The 23,173-nt window shown below is 40.4% G+C and overlaps 1 long non-coding RNA gene and 1 pseudogene across 1 annotated transcript in view; both read right to left on the bottom strand.

Moving 5' to 3' along the window:
* LOC139082300 (uncharacterized) overlaps positions 1–18,049 on the bottom strand; it is a 182,594-nt gene extending 164,545 nt beyond the window's left edge. Inside the window, exon 1 of the long non-coding RNA XR_011538160.1 lies at positions 17,759–18,049. This is a non-coding gene — a long non-coding RNA (uncharacterized lncRNA). The remainder of the gene's footprint in view (positions 1–17,758) is intronic.
* On the bottom strand, positions 7,824–8,298 carry LOC103552146 (cytochrome c oxidase subunit 6B1-like; annotated as a pseudogene).
* Positions 18,050–23,173: the final 5,124 nt, after the last annotated feature.

Genomic DNA, 23,173 nt, shown 5'->3' with positions numbered 1-23,173 from the left:
CATGCAAATTTGAGGTATGACAGAAAAACTAGCTAGAATTTTTTTCCTTCTTCACAATTTCACGTCAAAAGATTTGTTTTTACTGTAGATCTTAGCAATCTTAGCATACAATTTCTTTTCTTTCCTTATTTAGTCAAGAACTTTCACCTTCTCACTTAAAGGAAGCACTTTCCAGCTTCTCTTTGGCATATCCGAATTGCCAGTATCACTACTCTAGCTCCTTGGTGTTATTAAGTAAAATAAGGGTTACTCAAATGCAATCACTGCGGTCCCATGACAGTTGATCTGATAACTGAGATGGCTGCTAAGTGACTATTGGGCAGGTAGCACATACAGAGTGGAGACACTGGACAAAGGGATGATTCCCTTCCCCAGCAGGAGGAAGCAGGATGGCGGGAGATGTCATCACACTACTCAGAATGGGGGACAATTTAAAATTTATAAATTGTTAATTTCTAGAATTTTCCATTTAATAATTTGGGACCACAGTTGACCTCAGGTAACTGAAACCATGGGAAGTGAAACCATGGATAAAGAGCTCTACTACACAAAACAATTTGTGGATTTCCTGAACTATTTGAGATGTTTTCCCTGCCCACATTATAGATTATTTTCCTACAGTTCTTTTGCAGAATTTTCATTATGATTTATTTTCTTCACTTACATTATTAAACAATCTTAAAAATATTTGTATTATATAATATAAGGGTCAAATCTTGCTTTCTTCTAGATTTCTTCTATATTTAGTATTTATTAAACAATTCTAACTTTTCCCAGCATAGTAAAATAACAATTTCTTTCATTTTAAATAGTCCCAACAGCTTTCTATACGCTACGATCTATTTCTGTATTCTCTATTTTGACCCATTGGTCTATCTGTCTGTTCCTAAGTCACTGCCATATTGTTTTGGCATGAATGGCTTCATAATATGTTCTAGTGTCTGATAGGGAAGTCCTCCCTTTGCTAGTCTACATATTTAAACTTTTCTTGAGTAATATTAAATGCCGATTCTTACTCCTAAAGCTTAAGATAATTTTACCTAGTCCCAAAGAGATTTTTCTAAATGCCCTGTTGGTATTTCATCAAATTTATGTTAATTTAGGGGAAATTGATATTTCTATTATATTGCCTTCTTATTTAAAAACCTTGTCTTACCATTTGTTCAAATCTTGTTTTATGTCGCACGATAAGATTTTATCATGTCCTTCATATAGTTCAGGTGGCTCTCTCTTATAACTCATTCCTAGGTACTTTATAGTTTTTGTCACTTATATAAATGCTATTTTTTCTATTTTCCTTACTTAGTGCTTATATTAAAATAGAGGAAATGACCAATTCTTGTACAAGAATCTTGTAGCAGTCACTTAACCAATTTTTCTTATTAATTCTCGTGTGATTCTATATATTGGTGTCTTGGGTTTTCTAAATATAAAACCTTATCATCAGCAAAAAGCAATAGTTTTCACTCTTATTTTCTAATATTTATATCAATTATTGTATTTTATTGTCTAACTATATCACTAGTAGGACCCAATCAGTGTTAAATCACAATGGTGAGAGTGGACATCTCTGATTAGTTCCCAATTTTAATAAAAACAGTTCTTATGATTTAATTTTAGGATACTATTTACCATCAGATTTTGGTACATAGTCTTTATTTTCGTGAATTCTGTAGCAGAACTGGAAATAACCAGCCACACTGGTACGTAGTGTGTAGACGAAGACAGAGGACTGCAAGGGAGAGGCGAGCCTCAGGTTATGCTGCCTTCAGCCCCTTGACCTTCAGTCTGGACAGTGCACAGTTTTCTACTGTCAGATGAACAACTGAGGTCTCCTAACATCTCACATCACAGGAGTGAGGGGAATGTCATGAGCATTTTGTAACATAAAGGAGGTAACTGGAAAAGGAGAACTTGTCTGGCTAACTGGTTCTCTTGAAATTCATGTGGTGAGCTGGCTAGCTGTTTACATTCAGCTGGTTAGCAAGATGAGAATATTTACATTTTATCATAAAAGTTAGAAAACAATTTTTGAAATAATGGGACAAATAATGGTTGTCGGCTAAAATGAACAACCCCAAAGAATTCCTTTTTGTTCTGTTTTACCTATAGTTTACTTGAGAATGGATTTTAACTTTTATTGAATACTCTTCCATATCTATTGAAATGACCATATGATTTGCTGATATAATAAACTATATTGATAGAGTCCTCGCAATTTATTATCCTTAAATTTCTAAAATAAAAAGACATGATCAAAATGTATTATTCTTTTGACTCATTATCAGATTATTTTTGCTAATACTTTATAATTTTGTATCTATAGCCATAGATGAAATTTGTCTGTTTTTCCTTATCTTTCTCAGGTTTTAGTATTAAAGTTATGATGATTTCATAAAATCATTTCGAGAAACATCTCTATTTTTGCATGGCCTAGAACCATTTTAAAAACAATGGAATTATTCATTCTTTGAAGATTAGATAATTGCTCTGAGCCCATCTGTTTCTGGGCTTTTTCAATAGATTTTGAATCGCTTTTCCACTCTCATCAATAGTAGTTTTCCATTTCTTCTTTGTTCAATTTTGATTATTTATATTTTTCTGAGAAATAAACATTCCTTCTAGTTTTTCAAATTTGTGGTAATAAAATTGCATGATCATGAGTTAAACAGTAAAAGAAGATGAGAGTCAGCCTCGGAAACTTCGCAGCTTCTCTCCCAGCTGTAAACACGGTTCTTCTCTGTCATCTGTCTGAGTCCTTGCACGGCCTTAGGTTGCTGCTCTGCACTGGTCAGGGGAATGTTTCCATCTATCACCTACTGGCCATGTAACCCTCTGCTACGACCCCAATTCAAGCCACTCTAATCTTGTCCCTGCACTGCAGCAGACTCTTAATTGGTCCCCCTGTGTCTTGCCCCACTGCAGTCTATCCTCCAGGCAACTATGAGAATATTCTTTAAAATTATAAATTAGATGAACTAGCTTACTCAAAACATTGCAAAGTTTCCCACTGAACCAGAAAAAAAAAATCTACACTTTTACCACAGCCTTCCAAGCCCAACGTGAACCAGCCACTCTTTCAACTCTCAGGTCCATCTGGCTCTGTTTGTACCTCTGCCACTGTGCTCCAACCATTCTGCCCTCTTTCTCTCTCCCTGAAGGTGCCAAACTTGCTTCCATCTCAGCTCCTTTGCATCTGCTGTCCCTCATGCTTGGAATGCATTTCCTCCTATTTTTCAGTTCTCATCTCAAATGTGACCACCTCCAAAACGCCTGATCTGATCACTCCAGTCAGAACCGCCATCCCCAACCCCAGGCGCTCTCCCTGAAAATACTCTGCTTTATTTCCTTCATAACACTTATCACTACCTATTTCTGTGTGTATTGTCTGTCTTCCCCCAGTAGAATATAAGCCCCTTAAAGGAAGGGACCCCATCTGCCTGCTATATCCTTAGTGCCAAGAACAGTGCTTGCCCATAGAAAATATTCAATAAATATGTATGACTAATTACTGTTGCTTTCTAGATAAAATCCAAACTTCTTCTTATGCCAGTCAAGTGCTACAACAGCTGGCCTGGCTCGTGTCTTCAGGCTCATCTCCCGCTTCTCCAGCCCCTGACACGATGCAAGTGGGAGTCAACATGAAGTAGTGCTGGTCTGATAAACCTAAAAAGAGGAACTCCAAGTACATGAATGGTTTGTGTGAAATATTTACCACAATCCAAATACAAAGAAGGAAAGAAGGAGGGAAGGAAAGAAGGAAAGAAGGGAGGGAGGAAGAAGGGAACGGGGACGGGAACCACACTTGCCATGTGGCAGGCGTGGGGCAGGGTGGGTGAAGGCCACGAGACCATCAAAGTAAAGAGTTTGCTTCTCCTAGAGGAGGATTTGAATAAAGGGAAGAATTAGAATAAAGGACAGGAGAAGTTTCTATTGCACGTGGAAAATTACAGTGCAAGATAGAAGATGTTGTAAGTGTTATAAGTGTAAACAAGAAAAGTGTTCTAAGACACTGAAAATTTGCAGTGGAAATTTTGCATATATGTTTTAGTTCTCCAGCTATATCATTGGTTTTCCCCAAAGATGAGAACCACCTTTCATCTTTCCTTTATTTTTGTGGAGTTCCCAAAGACTTGAGTATAACATTCGGCATGCAGTGGAAAATCAACAAATGCTTACTGAACAAATAAAGGAATGGATGAGTGTCCAGGGTTCATGGGGCTGAAAGTAAGTGAGGGGTGGGTAGTGGATATCAAGGAAAAGTTGATGCCTCCTTCTGCAAAGTCAAAAACATCCCCATGAAGGTAGTCCAAGGACCTATCCCAAGGCCAGAGTCAGTACCAAGAATCACACTTCAGCCACAGAGGAAAAGGCAGTGGAAAATCCTTGACAAGAACAGATGTGAGACCACAAATGCACCCATCGATGTAGAGAAAAGGAAACCTGTACCTGGCCCTCTAACTGGAGCTACTGCATGCCTGCAGGGCAGGGAGATAATCTTCAAGCACCAGAGCAGAAAACACAGTATAATGATGAGCTGAGACGCACAATTATCTCCTCTCTCTTCTTCCTCTCCTCTTCTCCACTGCAAGCAGGCAAATGGCTGCCAGGGTCAGCTGGAAGCGCAAGGTAGCACTGAACAGCAGCTGGAGGGAACCTGCCTATTTCAACATACTCCATAGGAATACATTCCCAGAGCATCTGACAAATGATGCTAAGTGTCTGGGAACAGCAGGCTGAGGAGGACAGGCTGCCCGTCGGTTCCTGATCTGCTTTAGCCTCTGAGTAGCACTTTCCTTTGGGCATGTCAACAGCACTTGTCTCCCTGCAGATGAGCAGCAAGTATGGATTTTTAAAAAGCAAAATCACATTCTCAATTTAAAAGTTAGGGAAGGAGAGGGAAGATAAAGTTCTTTCTTTAAAAATAGGGAGTAAATCATTCTGTGACCAACTATGTGTGTTCAACCAAAACAGTTTCACTTAAGTGAGACGGTTCTGTCCCCAGGCTCCTAATATCTTTCATTTCACTGAGGTCAAACACCCTGAGGGAAATGAGAGGATGGAGGCGCAGGTGGTAACACCATCCCTACAGCACAAGGTACCAGAAATATGAAGTGAAATGGATTAGGGGATGGAGGGAGCCAAGCTCCAAGACAGCAGTGATGGTGCCGAAACTGAATTCCTTGTCATAAAATCAATTTAATGGGTTGCAACTAGCATTTTTTAAAAGAGATAATGAAAAGAATAGAAGACATCTGAGTACAGCTAGCACAGCAAGGGTATCGTTTCAGTCACATAGAGACATACGTATGTACTGGACTGGATTGTGATGTAAATTGTATTTCTTACTGGGTGGTTGCAAGTCACAAAACTTTAAATGCTGTGGTCAGGAGGACAAAGATGTTAAACCACCCAAATGCAACCACTAACTCCCATTGCAAACAACTTTGAGATTTCATCTGAAAGCTTAGAAGCTTACTTTCTGCGATCCTAATCTTTACGCAAAGCATACACACTCACTATGGGTCCTTTCCTTAGTGAAATGTCCAGGCCAAAAAACATATTTTAAAAACACACTTTAAAGTTTCCCATTCTATCCCTGGTGCTGCCACCTCTGTCCTGGAGGGAATCCAAGCGTGCCTACACTCCCCAGAACACCCTCTTTGCGTTGGCTGTTGGTGTCTGTGGGGCAGGCGAGCATCTCAGCTAGTCAGGATTGAAGCAGGAAGCAGGACTGGAGAGAGCGTGTCAAGCTGCATAAACAGCATGATGCTCTGAAAAGTGTGCATCTGTGCCATGGCAGTAATGCTGAGGTAATAAATACCATGGATTAAGAAAAAAATGTGCAAAATTGTCTGCATTTATAGCTGAAGGTTTCTTTCTTGCTGAAAGGTGATGGCCTTGTCACCTGTGAAGATCATGCTTTCTGCCCTTTCTTGCTTCACCAAAATGAATAGTGTAGGACTTACCTCAAGCTCTTGTGACTTCAAACTCCTTTGATTTGGAATTCTCCCTTTTGCTAACAAGTACTCTCATTTTGTCAAAGTCTCTCTCTCTCTCTCCCATCCTCCCTCCCTTTCTCTTTTTTAAATGAAAAAGTGAACACACACAATGCTTACTGGGTATCAGACAGTGTCTCAAGCACTTGGTGAAAATTAACTCATTTAATCCATGTAACCTCCCTATGAAGTAGGTGCTTTATGCCTCCATTTTACAGATGAGGAAACTGAGGCATAAAGAAGGTACATAGCTGGCCCAGGATCAGACAGCAAAGCCAGGATTCACAAAATGCAGACTGTCTCCAGAGGCCAGGCTCTTAACCAGGCTATTCAGACCTTCTTAGTCATGACCTGGTAATAACTACACCAGAACTAAAGGTCTTTAAATAAAAAATACATTGTTAATGTTTATTATGGAAAATATCAAATACAGAGAAAAGTAGAGGAAACAGTATCATGAACTCTTTGTACCCATATCTCAGCTTCAACAATTATCAAATCATGACCAATCTTGTTTCATCTAGAACCCTAGCTGCCAATACTGGATTATTTTGAAGCAAATCCAAGATATCGTATCATTCCATCTGGAAACATTTTTTGAGGGAAGTGCTAGCAGATCTTTTTTAATAACAGCGTTATTGAGACATAATTCACATACCGTAAAATTTATCCATTTTAACTGTGCAGTTCAGTGGTTTTTAGTACATTCACAGAGTTGCACAATTATTACCGAAATCAATTTTAAAGCATTTTTATCACCCAAAAAAGAAGTTCCAGGGGCCAGCCCTGTGGCATAGTGGTTGAGTTCGACATGCTCCACTTTGGCCACCTGGGTTCATGGGGTGGATCCCAGGTGCAGATCAACACCACTCGTCAGCCATGCTGTGGCAGCAACCCACATATAAAGTGGAGGGAAACTGGCACATATGTTAGCTCAGGGATAACCTTCCTCAGCAAAAAAAAAAAGTTCCATAACCATTAACAGTCATTACCCATCCTCCCTTCCCCCCAGCCCTGGCAAACACCAAACTTTCTGTCTCAAAGGATTCGTATATCGTGGACATTTCATATAAATGGAATCATATAATATGTGGTCTTCTGCGACTGACTTCTTTCACCTAGCACAATGTTTTCAAGGTTCATCTATGTCATAGCATGTATTATCACTTCATTCCTTTTCATGACTGCATAATACTCCGTTATATGGCTATATCACATTTTGTTTATTCATTCATCTGTTGATAGACATGTAGGTTGTTTTTACTTTTTGGCTAATGTAAGTAATGCTGCCACAAACATTCATGTACAAGTTTTTGTGCAGACACGTTTTCATTTTTCTTGGGTATATACCTAGGAGTGGAATTGCTGGATAGTATGGCAACTCTGTTTAAACTTTCCAGGAACTGCTACACTGTTTTGCAAAGGAGTGGCACCATATTACATTCTCATCAATATGTGAGGGTTCCAATGTCTTTGCATCCTCACCAACAGTTGTTATTATCTTTTATTATAGCCATCCTAGTGGGTGTGAGGTATTATCTCATTGTGGTTTTGATTCCCTTTTCCCTGATGAGTCATGATGATGAGAATCTTATCATGTAGCTAGCAGATTTAAATCTGCAGACCCTCTCACTTTAGAATTCTCTTTGGAATAACTCCCTAAATTCTAAAATGTTTGTTCTCTCTCCTACCAATAAAACATTCACTCACTTGGGTGCTGTATTTTCTGCTTCCTTCATCCATGTTCCCCATACTTCCAACTATTCCAAATTAGTATCTCACCGGAGACCCCATAAAGAGCTACTCTTTTTGTTTTTTACATCTTTCCAATGAGTATGTATTATTAAGCCATGATTCAGGATCCCAGGGTGGAGATCACCATGTCCCCAGGTCCCCCTTTGTCACCCTGGGAGAAGCAAAGAGGACAGAGGAGAAGTAGAGTGGAGCCCGTTCAGATCTTCCCAGGAAATGTGACTTCTGCCTGGCAGTCATGCCAGGCTGACACCCAGGATACGGGGCAGAGGGACTTGTACACATGCCGGTACTATTTGCACATGGAGACATCACCTCCTTTAGTAGTCATTGCCTTCTCACAGCGGTGGAAGTCCAGATAGTCCTGCCAGCAGTTCCTGGTCTGGTTCTGGTTGGGGAAGTGGCTGTCAAAAGCAGCAGTCTGGTAGTTCTTGATTTTGGTCTTAATGTCTTCTGCCATGGTGCTGACTCCTAAAGATGCCCCTGAAGCAGCTTGCAGCTCAATGTGACCCTCAGCAAAGACAAGAGCTACTCTTTCTAAAGTAGTCTCTCCATTGTTTTTTTTCTTTATAGTATTTATCAGTGTCTGAAATAATCTTATTTGTTTACTTGCTTAATGTCTGATTTCCCATATACACACTAAAATACAAGCCCCATGAGAGGAGAGCCCTTGTCTATTTGTTTACCACTGTATCCCCAGTGCCTAAACTTCACAGCAGAAGTCCAAAAAATATTTGGTGATTGAATGACTAATTCTCAGATTGTGGAGTTTCTATTTGATTTTGTTATGCTACATTGCATACTAACCTTTTATATCTCTTTAAAATAAGTTGCAATTCCTGGGGCTGGCCCCGTGGTCGAGTGGTTAAGTTCGCGTGCGCCGCTGCAGGCAGCCCAGTGTTTTGTTGGTTCGAATCCTGGGCGCAGACATGGCACTGCTCATCAAACCATGCTGAGGCAGTGTCCCACATGCCACAACTAGAAGGACCCACAACCAAGAATATACAACTACGTACTGGGGGGCTTTGGGGAGAAAAAAGGAGAAAAATAAAATCTTTAAAAAAAATAAATAAATAAGTTGCAATTCCTAAGGATGGCCTCTGAAATACGGATCACGCATTATGCACATCCCTGTTCATCACAGCACATTTACAAATGAAAAATATCAATAACACTCTAAATGCTTAACAACTATAAATTGAAACACTGTTCAAGACATTTAAATGATGTTTACAGAGAGATTGTACTATTGCAAGAATATGTTTGCTCTATTATATGAAAAAGAGCAGGATAAAAATGTGTATTACATTATGATCACAAACAGGGTTTTTTAAATGCTTAGAGAAGAAATTGGGAGAAATAAACCAAAATGTTCACAGGGCAGTCTTTGGCTTTTACAGTTAAGGGCCACTTAATTCTCTTCTTCTTTCCACTTCTCCACATTTTCTCATTTTCTATCATGAACACACATTGCTCTTATAATAAGAAACAAAAATGGCTATTTTAAGAAAAACTAACTATAATCTGCATAACACTCTCACCATAACAAAGAAGTAGGACTTTTTCACAAAATTTTAAAGCAATAATTTACCAAATAAAAATGTCAAGCCACAATTGTTATTTATATTACCAAGGTGATGAGGGGAATTTTCTCCTTACAGTAAATTCCAGCTAATAAACAAAAAATGAATAATAGATTAATCTTTAACTCCTAATAAAGTAATAGATCTAAGACAATAATCATCAATGGCTGCCAATCATTGTGTATCTCCTAATGGAAGAATGCAACATAGCCTACAAGTACTCTTGATGACAATTTAGCTTAAATCGGATCTTCTTTTTTCCTGGTGAGGAAATTGTCTCTGAGCTAAAATCTGTGCCAATTTTCCTCTATTTTGTAAGCAGTATGCTGCCAGAGCATGGCTTGATGAGTGGTGTGTAGGTCAGCATCCAGGATCCAAACCCGTGAACCCTGGGCCACCACAGCAGAGCATGCGCACTTAACCACTACACCACTGGGCTGGCCCTGATCAAGCTTTTAAATCAAACGATCTGTTTAGAAGAAACACAGGGACTAGAAGAACACGATAAATGATACCACAGGGATGTGAGCAGCAAAATCCAAAATATGAAAAACTCTATAGCACAAACCACATAGTTTATTTAACAAATAAATTACAAGGGAAAAAAAAGAATACAGAGGAGGGATCCTATAGATTAAAAGACACATAAGCGACACATTGACCAATTGCAAGGAATAGATCTGCAGTGTACAATTTGGTAGCCACTAACTGCATGTAGCTAGTCCAAATTGAGGCATATAAAATATACACCAGATTTCAAAGACTTAGCATGAAAAAAAGAATGTAAAATATCTTACTAAAATATTTTATACCAACAAATGTTGAAATGATAATGGTAATATTTTTGATATATTGGATTAAATAAAACATTATTAGAGTGACATCAGCATCAGGGCAGAGTGAGCTTGCCTGGGACTCTCTCCCCTCCAACATACAACAAAAAGGAGCAACCATATTCCAACAGAAAATACCCTAATAGCACAAAAATCCTCAGACAGACACGCAGCCACACAACGGAGGGCAGAGAGGCTGGAGCCCCCCTCGGAGGAGCTGGAATGGGGTAAGAGAGAACTTCGCTCCCTCCCCCAAAGACCACAGTCACTGCCTCGGGAGGCTCTGTGAGGGAAGGAGTGGGGGAGGGGTCGCACGTCTGCAGGATCACACAGGACTCCCTGGGCCTCTTGCAGCCTAGAGGGAAGCCCTCTAATGGGGGAAAGCTTTCACACAGGTGACCTCATCAAGCCAAGACCCCAGGAGACCAGATAGCGAGAGCTGATTGGAAACCCAGGACTGCATGCAGGAGAAAGCACCCCTCCCCTGACAGGCACTGTGCCAACTCAGTTGAAGGTAGAGGGCTCAGAATACATGGCTCTCAACCCCTACCCAGTGGCAACAGGCTGTAACTTCAACCATATAATATCAGAATGAGAACCACCCGACCTTCCAACATCAGGCACTTCATCAAATCTCCACACCAGAGGGAAAAACAACAAGCACCCAGAACTCAGCCCTGAGGACAAAGAAATATGTAAACTAAGTGACAATGAATTCAAAATAGCTATCATCAAAAGACTCAATGAGGTAAAAGGGAATATAGAGAAACAATTCAATGAGTCCAGGAGCTACTTCACAAAAGAGATTGAAAGTATAAACAAGAATCAATCAGAAATATTAGAGACGAAAGACACAATGGAAGAGATAAAACAAAATATGGATTCCCTGAACACTCAAGTGGATATCATAGAGAAGCGTGTCAGCATAATCGAAGATAGACATGTTGAAATGCTCCAGACAGAGAGGAGAGATAACTGAGACTAAAAAGAAATGAAGAAAGTCTCCGAGAAATATTCGACTCAATGAGGAAATGCAACATAAGAATTATAGGTATTCAAGAAGGAGAAGAGAAGGAGAACAGAGCAGAAAGCATGTTCAAAGAAATAATAGCAGAGAACTTCCCAAATCTAGGGAATGAGAGGGAAATATGTGTGGAGGAAGCTTCCAGATCTCCTGGATTTGTCAATGTAAAAAGACCTACTGCAAGGCATATAGTAGTGAAACTGGCAAAAATGAATGACAAAGAAAGAATACTCAGGGCAGCAAGGCAGAAGAAAACAGGCTACAAAGGAACCGCTATCAGACTTGCAGCAGATTTCTCTGCAGAAACCTTACAAGCCAGGAGAGAATGGACTGACATATTCAAAACTCTTAAACATAAAAATCTTTAGCCAAGAATACTCTATCCAGCAAAAATGTCCTTCAGATATGAGGGAGAAATTAAATCTTTCCCAGACAAACAAAAGCTAAGGGACTTTGTAGCCACAAGAACCCCCACTATAAGAAATCCTCAAGAAGGCCCTCATACCTGAAAAAAGAAAAAAAGGGAGAAAGGGGTCACAAAACATAGAGTAAGGAGACAAACAGATAGAACCAGAATAGGATAGCAAATATGCAACTATAGCATTAGGCTAAAGGGAACGAAAATGCCAAAAACAAAGACAACCTTGTCACTTTAACCACAAACTCACAACACAAGTTGGAACAAGATATGAGAAAAATAACTTAGGAGGGGAGGAGGATAGGGACTGAATCAGTTTAGACTAAGGAAATAAGAGGCCATCAGAAAATGGACTATGTTCTACACGAGATTCTGAATACAAACTTCAGGGTAGCCACTAAACTAAAAAGCAGAACAGAGACACAAAAATAAATAAGGAAAAAACTAAAAAATACAACATAAAAAAACTGCATAATTCAATGGGTAGACCAAAACACACAGGAGAAGAACAAAGGAAATGCAGGAAAACTGAAAAATGAGTGATATAATGACAACATTAAGCCTTCATACATCAATAATCACCCTCAATGTAAAGGGATTGAATTCTCCAATAAAAAGACACAGAGTCGCAAGAAGGACTAAAGAACAAGATCCAACAATTTGTTGCCTCAGGAAACACATCTCAGCTCCAAAGACAAACACAGGCTCAGAGTGCAGGGGTGGAAGACGATACTCCAAGCTAATGACAAATAAAAGAAAACAGGTGTCGCAATACTTCTATCAGACAAAGTAGACTTCAAGATAAGGCAGGTAAAGAGAGACAAAGTGCGGCAATATATAATGATCAAAGGGACACTACATCAAGAAGAAATAATGCTTAGAAATATCGATGCACCCAACACAGGAGCACCAAAGTTCATAAAGCAACTATTAACAAACCTAAACGAAGATATTAAAAATAACACAATAATAGTAGGGGACCTGAACACTCCACTCACATCATTGGAGAGATCATCCAGACAGAAAATCAACAAGGAAACTGGAATTAAACGAAAAGCTAAACCAGCTAGACAATAGGCATATATAGAACACTCCATCCAAAAACAGCAGAATACATATTCTTCTCAAGTGTGCACGGAACATTCTCAAGGATAGACCATATGTTAGGAAACAAGGCAAGCCTCTATAAATTTTAAAAAGTTGAAATAACAACAAGCATCTTCTCCAATCATAATGCTATAAAGCTAGAAATTAATTACAAGAAAAAAGCTGAGAAAGGAGCAAAGATGTGGAGACTAAATAATATGCTATTGAACAAGCAATGAATCAATGAAGACATTAAAGGAGAAATCAAAAAATATCTGGAGACAAATGCAAATGATAACATGCCATACCAACTCATATGGGGTGCAGCAAAAGCTGTATTAATAGGGAAATTCATTGCAATACAGGCATACCTTAACAAACAAGAAAAATTCTAAATAAGCAATCTCAAATTATGCCTAACTGAATTAGAAAAAGAAGAGCAAACAAAGCCCAAAGTCAGCAGAAGGAGAGAAATAATAAACATCAGAGCAGAATAAATGCTATTGAAACAAAAAAGGCAGTAGAAAGGATCAATGAAACAAAGAGCTGGTTCTTTGAGAAGATAAATAAAATTGACAAACCCCTAGCCAGACTTACAAAGAAAAAAGAGAAAGAGCTCAAATAAACAAAATCAGAAATGAAAGAGGAGAAATAACAACAGACCCCACAGAACTACAAAGGATTATAAGAGAACACTACAAAAAACTATATGCCAACAAAACGGATAACCTAGAGGAAATGGATAAATTCTTAGACTCTCACAACCTCCCAAAGCTGAGTCAAGAAGAAACACAAAATCTGAATAGACCAATCACAAGGAAAGAGATTGAAACAGCAATCAAAAGCATCCCAAAGAATAAAACCCCAGAACCAGATGGCTTTCCTGGGGAATTCTACCAAACTTTCAGACAGGATTTTATACCTATACTTTTCAAGCTATTCCAAAAAAATTAGGGAGAATGGAACACTTCCTAACACATTCTACAAGGCCAACGTCACCCTGATAGCAAAGTCTGACAAGGACAGCACGAAAAAGGAGAACTACAGGCCAATATCGCTGATGAACATAGATGCAAAAATTCTCAACAAAATTTTGGCAACCCAAATTCAGCAATTCATCAAAAGGATCATACATCACGATCAAGTGGATGCATGCCAGGGACAAAGGGATGGTTCAACATCTGCAAATCAATCAACGTGATACACCACATCAACAAACTGAGGAATAAAAAGCACATGATCATCTCAATAGATGCAGAGAAAGCATTTGACAAGATCCAACAGCCATTTATGGTAAAAACTTTGAACAAAATGGGGATAGAAGGACATTACCTCAACATAATAAAAGCCATATATGACAAACTCACAGCCAACGTCACACTCAATGTGCAAAAACTGAGCACCATCCCCTGAGAAGAGGAATGAGACAAGGATGCCCACTATCACCATTCTTATTCAACATAGTACTGGAGATTTTGGCCAGAGCAATTAGGCAAGAGAAAGGAATAAAGGGAATCCAAATAGGGAGTGAAGAAGTGAAACTCTCATTGTTTGCAGATGACATGATCTTATATGTAGAAAACCCAAAAAACTCCCTTGGGAAACTAATAGAAATAATTAACAACTACAGTAAAGTAGCAGGTTACAGAATCAACTTACAAAAATCAGTTGTTTTTCTATACTCCAATAATGAACTTACAGAAAGAGAACTCAAGAATATAATTCCATTTGCAATCGCAACTAAAAAAATAAGTACCTAGGAATAAATTTAACCAAGGAGATGAAGGACTTATACAATGGAAACTATAAGGCATTACTGAGAGAAACTCACAATGACTTAAGGAGATGGAAAGAGATTCCTTGCTCATGGATTGGAAGAATAAACATAGTTAAAATGTCCATACTATGTACAGATTCAATGCAATCCCTATCAGAATCCCAATGACATTCTTCAGGGATATAGAGCAAAGGATACTAAAATTCATATGGGGCAATCAAAGACCCCGAATTGCTAAGGCATTCCTGAGAAAAAAGAACAAAGCTGGAGGTATCACAATCCCTGACTTCAAAATGTACCACAAAGCCAGAATGGGGCCAGCCCAGTGGTGCAGCAGTTAAGTGTGCACATTCTGCTTCGGCGGTCCTGGGTTCACCAGTTCGGATCCCAGGTGCAGACATGGCACCGCTTGGCAAGCCATGCTGTGGCAGGCATCCCACATATAAAGTAGAAGAAGATGGGCACAGATGTTAGCTCAGGGCCAGTCTTCCTCAGCAAAAAGAGGAGGATTGGCAGCAGTTAGCTCAGGGCTAATCTTCCTCAAAAAAAAGAAAAAAGCCAGAGTGACCAAAACAGCATGGTACTGGTACAAAAACAGGCACACAGATCAATGGAACAGAATGAAAGCCCAGAAATAAAACCACACATCTACAGACAGCTAATCTTCAACAAAGGTGCCAAGAACATACAATGGAGAAAAGAGATAGTCTCTTCAACAAATGGTGCTGGGAAAACTGGACAGCCACATGCAAAAGAATGAAGGTAGACCACTATCTTACACCATACACAAAAATAAACTCAAAATTGATCAAAGACTTGAAGATACATCCTGAAACTATAAAACTCCTGGAAGATAATATTGGTAGTACACTCTTTGACATCGAACTAAAAAGGATCTTTTCAAATACCATGTCCTCTCAGACAAGGGAAACAAAAGAAAAAATAAACAAGTGGGAACTCATCAAACTAAAGAGCTTCTGCAACGCAAAAGAAACTAGGATCAAAACAAAAAGACAACCCACCAATTGGGAGAAAACATTTGCAAATCATATATTTGACAAGGGGTTAATCTCCATAACATATAAGGAACTCACACAGCTGAACAATAAGAAAGCAAAGAACCTGATCAAAACGTGGGCAGAGGAGATGAACAGACACTTTTCCAAAGAAGATATACAGATGGCCAATAAACAGATGAAAAGATGTTCAACATCACTAATCATCAGGGAAATGCAAATCAAAACTACACTAAGATACCACCTTATGCCTGTTAAAATGGCTATAATCACTAAGACTAAAAAGAACCAATGTTGGAGAGGGTGTGGAGAGAAGGGAACCCTCATAGACTGCTGGTGGGAATGCAAACTGGTGCAGCCACTATGGAAAACAGTATGGAGATTCCTCAAAAAACTAAAAATAGAACTATCATATGACCCAGCTATCCCACTACTGGGTATCTACCCAAACAATTTGAAATCAACAATCCAGAGTAACATATGTACCGCCATGTTCATTGCAGCACTATCCACAATAGCCAAGACATGGAAGCAACCCAAGTGCCCATCAACTGATGATTGGATAAAGAAGATGTGGTATATATATATATATATATATACACACACACACACACAATGGAATACTACTCAGCCAGAAAAAAAGATAAATTCATCCCATTTGCAACAACATGGAAAGATCTAGAGGGAATTATACTAAGCAAAATAAGCCAGTCTGAGAAAGACAAACACCAGATGATTTCACTCATATGTGGAATATAAACAAGTACTAGGACAAAGAAAACAGTTCAGTGGTTACCAGGGGAAGGGGGTAGGGAAGAGGAGGTGAAAGGGAGCACTTATGTGGTGACAGACAAGAAATAAAGTACAACTGAAATCCCACATTGATGTAAACTATTATGAACTCAATAAAAATAAATAAAATAAAACATTATTAAAGTTCATTTCACTTTTACTTTTTTAATTAGATTTAAAAATTCATAGGTAAATAGCATTATATTTCTATGACAGTACTGATATTATTGATATTATTCACGTTCTGATTTAAACACAAAAGCTGTTATATATTTCATTGTTCATTTGTCCATTGCTTTAGGTGTGATGAGTATTGTGGTTATATTTTTTAAAACAGTACTTATCTTTTAGAGCTATATCTGAAATATGTAGGGATAGAATGATATTGTGACTGGGATTTGCTTCAAAATGTGAAAGGAGAAAGTGGGTAGGGCTCTAGATAAATAAGGTCGGCCATGAGTTGATCACGTTGAAACTGGGCAGTGAATTTGGGGATCACTGTATTGTGTTGCTCTGCTTTTACATATGTTTGACATTTTCCATGATAAAAAGTTGAGGGGTGGGCAGGAGGCTGCAACTGTGGACTTACTTTTAAGAAGAGCAACATAGTACGTAGTCTGGCACGTCACAGAACCCTCACCAGTCATGCCTTATTGTAGACTCCCTTGCTGGCTACCCCATGCTCCTTGTGTGCTCAAATTGCTTTCTGCTATTTAGCTTTTACTTTGGAAATGCATCCTTCACTTAACAACCTTATCCCAGGCCTTTGGTTGATGGACCTTAACTTTGTGTTTCAGTTACCATTGCTGGGTAACAAATCACCCCAAAACTTGGTGTATTAAAATAATAACAATCAGGGCCAGCCCCGTGGCATAGTGGTTAACTCCAGTGTGCTCCACTTCAGCAGCCCATGTTCCCGGGTATGGATCCCAGGTGCAGACGTACACCACTCATCAGCGACCCACAGACAAAATAGAGGAAGATTGGCACAGATGTTAGCTCAGGACTAATCTTCCTCAAGCCAAAAAAGAGGAAGACTGGCAACAGGTGTTAGCTCAGAGCAAATCATCCTCACACAAAAAAAAAAAAACAGAATCATTTTCTTATTTTCTTATTATCTCTCATGGTTCTGGGGATTCACAATGGTGAGCTGGGCAGTTCTTCAAGAATCTGTCACGTGGTTATAATCAGGAGGTGACTGAGGCTAGAGCCATCTGAAGGCTCCCTCAGTCATAAGTCTGACAATCAACGCTAGCTGTTGGTTGGGATGTCAGCTGAAGCTGTCAGCCAGAACACCTACACATGGGCTCTCCATGTGACCGGGCTTCCTCACAGCATGGTAGTGAGGTTTCACAAATTAGCATCCTAATAGTATCCCAGGTAACAAGTCTATCACCTTTATGACCTAGCTTAAGAAACATCACTTCACCCATAGTCACCAGCCACCCACATTCAAGGGGGAAAAAAGTAGGTCCCACCTCTTGATGGAAGGAGAGTCAATGTCACATTTGAAGAGGAGCACAGAGAATGGAGATCTTGTTGCAGCCGTCTTGGAAAATTCAATCAGCCACGCTTTGAATCTCCCTTTGTGTGCACATTTGCTTCTGTGGTTCTGACCCGTTTCCAATTATCAGCAAGCTAAACAGCACTTTTCTGCTTAGAACTGTCATCCATCTGGTCCTGCTCAGCTTGCAGACTCCCCATGGCACCGAAATCCACATCGTTCCAGCACTGGTGCTGCTGCTCCCAGACTTCCGCCTCTACACCTTAACCCTCACCGTTCCTCCTCCCTCTTCTCTTGCCCATTCCAAAATACAGAAGGGCACAACATTAGCAGATAACGCTGGTCAGATATTCTTGAAAATACTCCTCCTTTACAAATCTGACCCAAGGAATACAAACAGGCAGATAAGAAATACAATGGTGATAGACATGCTTAATTAAATTTTACAGCTATTCAATGACTGTGCATTCTTGATGTTGGTTTGTGTCATTATTATACAACAGGCAATAAAAGTCCTGAATGTCAGTATCCTGGAAAAGCTCTTACTTTTAAGTACCAGGTAGGGGGGAAAAAAAATCATTCTTCATAGAAGATTCCTGTCACCAGAAACATTGTGGCACCCTCTGCTGTCAGGAAACCAAATTTACAGGTACCCTGGGTTCATTTTTCCCTGCAGGATTCTCCAGCAGCCTTGTACCATAGGCAGCCAATCATCTTATCCAAGTCAAAAAGCAGAAATCAGAGAGGGGAGGAAAGTTATGGGGCTTAATTCAGGCAGGTTATTAAAGGCAAAGAAGGAAAATCCAGTCAGTGTGTGTAGCTGAGTGGTAATAAGTAGGAAAGGGAAAACGGAGCTAGGTAGAGAATCTCAAGAAGTAGCAGATATTAGAGACATCATAATATTGCTATCTCTGTCTAAACCCTTTACATAAGTAAAATTAATCTTGATAAATAACCTATGAAAGATTAATTAAGTTGCCCAAAGTCACACAGCACGTAAATGGCAGAGCCAAGGTACAAACCCCAGCAATCTGTCTCCAGAGCTTGTATCCTTAACCACTGTGCTCTACTGCCTAATAAACAACTACGGCTGGTAATAAGGCGGGGCTTTAAATGTATCAAGAATTATTATTCGGTATTATCATTCTTACCTAAAAGAAAACTGATTGTCAGGAAAATTACTTGCCCATATTAAACAGAGAAATTAGGAAGTAATCCAAGTCCCCCATCTGCAATTAAGCCATTCTGAAGTTCAGAAGCTTCTTTTCTCTTCCAAATTTAGGAACAAATTTGTTCTTTTGAGAAATCAAAATGCATTACAATGGCCCCAAAAGTAATGTCCCTCATCACAATCTCACTAAAATCCGTCAGCTGCTTTTACAAAGAGAATGGGTACCTCCTAAGACAAGTTCAAGGTTTCCACAACCAGACTGCTTCATGCACCATCCACCAGTTAGCTAAGCAGTCACTCAGATCCCAAGACTGGCTCACCTGCCAAGAGAAACCTGCGTGGGGGGAGGGGAGAAAAAGCCTTTCCTCCTAAAGGACAGAGCAAGCAGTTGCTGTCCTCCTCGGTGGAAAAATGAGTCAAACAGGTCAGGGTAAGATAAGAGGATGTCCACGGAGTTGGAGAGCTCTGGGCTGCAGGCTGAATGGAACAGGACCACCAGCTTCCTGGTATGGTGCTAAAACAACTTCATGGTCTATGAGGCCCTCTAGGCACAGCAAGGAGCAAGGCCCAATCCAGTTAAGGCCATTTGTCCCTAGGCAGACTACCAAGCCCCCTGCAGTCAGAACCCAGGTGACAATGGCAGGCCTATACCCTGTTTCAGTCACTGGAGATGTGGAGGACATTGGTATAGTTCATTGGGAGCAAATGCTGAAGATCACCTCAAGGCTGCAAACAGGAAGGGTATGAACCTTAATATCTACTGAGGGCCCAGCATACACCAGGCACTATCCTTAGTGCTTTGTCTTTTTTTTTTTTAAGCTCGCTCACTCATTCATTCATTCATTCATTCATTCATTCACTTATTATTTATTTAGAGGAAGATTAACCCTGGGCTAACTAGTGCCAATCCTCCTCTTTTTGCTGAGGAAGACTGGCCCTGAGCTAACATCCATGCCCATCTTCCTCTACCACAGTATGGCTTTTGCCAAGCAGTGCCATGTCCGCACCTGGAATCCGAACCAGCAAACCCCGGGCCGCAGAGAAGCAGAACGTGCTCACTTAACCCCTGCACCACCGGGCTGGCCTCACTTAGTGCTTTATCTTATTTAAACCTCACAACACAGACCCTATGAGGCTGTTACTACTATCCCTATTTCACAAAGAGTAAAACGTCTGGGAAGTTAAGAAATGACCCAAAGTCACATACCAGTGTGCGTTAGGGTTGACATTATTTGAATTTTTCTCTCTGCTTCCAAAGTCCAAGCCATTTCTATTACATCAAGCTCCTCACACAATAAACAACTCATGACATTGAGTAACTCTGAGAATTGTTTCTGGCCTCTCCCCTGAAATTTTGGACTAGCCCGGAAGCCCAAATGTTTGGATATGCAAATACACCTAGAATGTGATGCCCAGCTGCGACATTGAGAAGTACAGCGTGGAGAAGATACCTCTTTTATTTACTCTTCCATGTTTTCCATTCTTCTATTTCTCATGTCTCCCTTCCCCCAACCCAGATCATCTCTCTTGATCTGTATGTCTTGGGTAGATGTTTGTCAAAAGGGACAACCCAATTTATTCTAACCTCCAACGCATATACACATACTAAGCCTCAGACAAGATAATGGTGCAGAAAATAAAGAGAAACTGTTCCTTTGCAGGCCTTCAGGGAAAGCTTGGGCAAGTAAATCGAAGTTTGCTGGGCTTCAGTTTGATCAAACAAAACTAGTGTGTTTGGACTATATGGTCTTCTAGCTCTAAAGTCTATGATTCCATTACTTTAAACAAATCCATTAATCTTCAAAATGAAATAATCCCAAAGAAATATACCAACTCACAAAGAAAAAGGTCAAAAGAAAGAGATAGACTAATTCTAATAAATACTGCTCTTTGCCTAGGACATCAACACAGTTTGACTGAAAAAAGCGCACAGACTGACACCAGCCAGCACTGCCTCACAAGATGACAGAGTGGAAGACGAGTCTCGCCTGGGGCCACAGCCCACCATCCCTGGAGGTCAGGCCAATTTTAGAATCTATACCAGGAAGAGATTATTTATCTCATCCTCTGCAATTTACATTTGGCCTACAGGGTCTGACCAGATTCAGATCACCTTCCATCCAGTGGATGCCAGAACAACACAGCTGTTCCAGGGTCTATGGAACAGGAACTTCTCCCTATTCTTGCCTCAGCTAATCAATTCTGCCCCCTTGGGAAGTACTGTTGGGAAGAAAGCCTCCTTCTCTCCATGGCTTCCCCATTCACACCACCCTCCCTCCTCCCGCCACCCCCCCGCCCCCCCACCCCGCCACATCAGAGGAGGAAGGAGTTACCTAATTGCGGTGAGATTTAGTAAAAAGCCATTGCACGTAAGTGGTCTAAGTCCTTTCTAGGCTGTAGCCTTGCTCCAGACAGCTGCAACGATTAGGACTCACTGCTCCCCTCCCCAGGGAAGAGCTTCCCCTGTGAAGAGAGGCCTGCAGTCAGTGACGTATGGGTAAATTCAACTTAGAATGAGGAAGAGCAAACTCAATTTGGCCTTGGTTCCAAGCCACAATCTCCTTTCCCCCTTTAGCAGCAATATCTGACTCCCATATTTACTTCTCAATTGATCTAGAACTTGATTCAGAACTCCAGAGGAATATAACTCTTCTAAACTTTAAAACAAGGTACAGATCATATCAATATGATATGTTCAATATCAGGCAATGTACTAGTTGCTCTAAAGGAAATTAGAATTCAACAAGGGATATTAATGTGTAAATAATCTAAGGCAGACTGGAACAAACGCCAATCAGATTTCAAGCATATGCTGTTGTGATGCTTAGTGGGAGGTGAGAAGTCAGTGGTGGCTAACAGTTCAGGGCAATCAGAGATGGATTCTCAAAAGGAATCTTTTGATGTTGCGACCAGGCCCTGGGAGAAGACCCAGAACTGTCCTTTCAAGGTCCTCCAGCCTGTGCAGGCTCGGCTCTTCAGGGTATTCACACACACAAGAGGATGAGGAGCCAATGGCCAAGCCCCACCTAAGCCCACTCTACTGGCAATGGTTGGAATTACAGCAGCCTCTGAACAGGCTAAAGGCCTATTTCCCATACATAGCTCGTTCTGAATTCTCTGCCTCTAGAAAAATAGAATATGCAGGATGAGGAAACGGACAAGGAGTGAAAATGGGACAGGAAAGTTGGGAGCAGGTGGGTGACTAGGGGAAGTTTGACTCCAATTTGAGTATCATATGCTGTTCGCCTCTGGGGGAAAAAAAGTGCAATCAGCCTGACGCTTTGCTTTTGACGAGAGGTTTATAAGAGCAGATACTTGGTACGCCTACGCAACAAAACCTGGGCAAGGAAGATCCTGAATGAAGCGGGGAGGGGCAGGCATCATACCAGAGACCCTGTGTATCTCATATCACAGAGTTGGCCTGTTAATTGACATTCATAGGAATTTAAGCTCAACTGCTTATTCTAAAATAGAGAATAAGTCGCAAAGACCATATTTTGTGGTCGGTGTGTGGCAGAACCAAGTCAAAAGTTGTCCTGAAGAGGCTTTGTCTAAGGGCTCCTTATTGAGCCACATGACCCTGAGGTTGGAAACCAGCAAAAGCACTCCTGTAGCACTTTCTATCAATCACACATCACCTCTCCTAGGCCAGAAACACTTAAGGTCATTTGCTGTCCCACTCATTTTTATAAACCAACTCTAGATACTATACCTGGGGCAAAATAACCATGTGTTAAACGGAATAAATGAATAGACAAACCTCTCAACCAGACTCCAGCATGACCTGATTCCTCTCTACTAGTTTGAGAGGTGTGATACGATCACATTTCAATCAATATGTTCTAGTACGAAACACTGCTGGGGGTCTTTTCAAGGAATTTTTGCACATACAAGTACAGACATTCTATCAACTTCTTATGTAGTGAAAACTTGGGAACAAGTGTTTTTTTAATCTCACCAGAAATTCAACAAATTCTTACGAGCAAGGTATTATAAAAGATGAAAAGTTCCATCACTGTCCTCAAAAAGTAACAGGCTCTTCCTCTCACCCCCACCCGCACCAGCACGCGCACCAGATTAGGGAGCTTTCACAGCCCGCCTTGCTTGCCTCCACTGTAGCTTGCATCCTGTGTCTCCCGCACACACGTCACCTGCTAGAGGGCTTTCAGTAGCTTAGTTGTACCCCACCCCCTTCACCAGCTTTGTCCCTGGGAAGCT

This window comes from Equus przewalskii, chromosome 3 (assembly GCF_037783145.1).
Source record: "Equus przewalskii isolate Varuska chromosome 3, EquPr2, whole genome shotgun sequence".
Classification (NCBI taxonomy): Eukaryota; Metazoa; Chordata; class Mammalia; order Perissodactyla; family Equidae; genus Equus; species Equus przewalskii.
This window is presented reverse-complemented; position numbering and strand designations above follow the sequence as displayed.